We start from the raw sequence: 411 nt of genomic DNA, 5'->3' as shown, positions 1-411 counted from the left end.
ATCAGATTGAGCTGATTTCCCCTATTCTTGCAATAATTGCTCAAGGAGTCCATAACCGGGATTACAGGAAACATTTTGGGGGATTGCCTGACTCATCCCTCCGTCTTGAGTCAGGCATCACTCCCATCCCTCCGTCTTGAGTCAGGCATCACTCCCATCCCTCCGTCTTGAGTCAGGCATCACTCCCATCCCTCCGTCTTGAGACAGGCATCAGTCCCATCCCTCCGTCTTGAGTCAGGGATCACTCCCATCCCTCTGTCTTGAGACAGGCATCAGTCCCATCCCTCCGTCTTGAGTCAGGCATCACTCCCATCCCTCCGTCTTGAGTCAGGCATCACTCCCATCCCTCCGTCTTGAGTCAGGCATCACTCCCATCCCTCCGTCTTGAGACAGGCATCAGTCCCATTCCTC

Source organism: Oncorhynchus clarkii, chromosome 11 (assembly GCF_045791955.1).
Source record: "Oncorhynchus clarkii lewisi isolate Uvic-CL-2024 chromosome 11, UVic_Ocla_1.0, whole genome shotgun sequence".
Classification (NCBI taxonomy): Eukaryota; Metazoa; Chordata; class Actinopteri; order Salmoniformes; family Salmonidae; genus Oncorhynchus; species Oncorhynchus clarkii.
Note: the sequence above shows the minus strand (reverse complement) of the source record.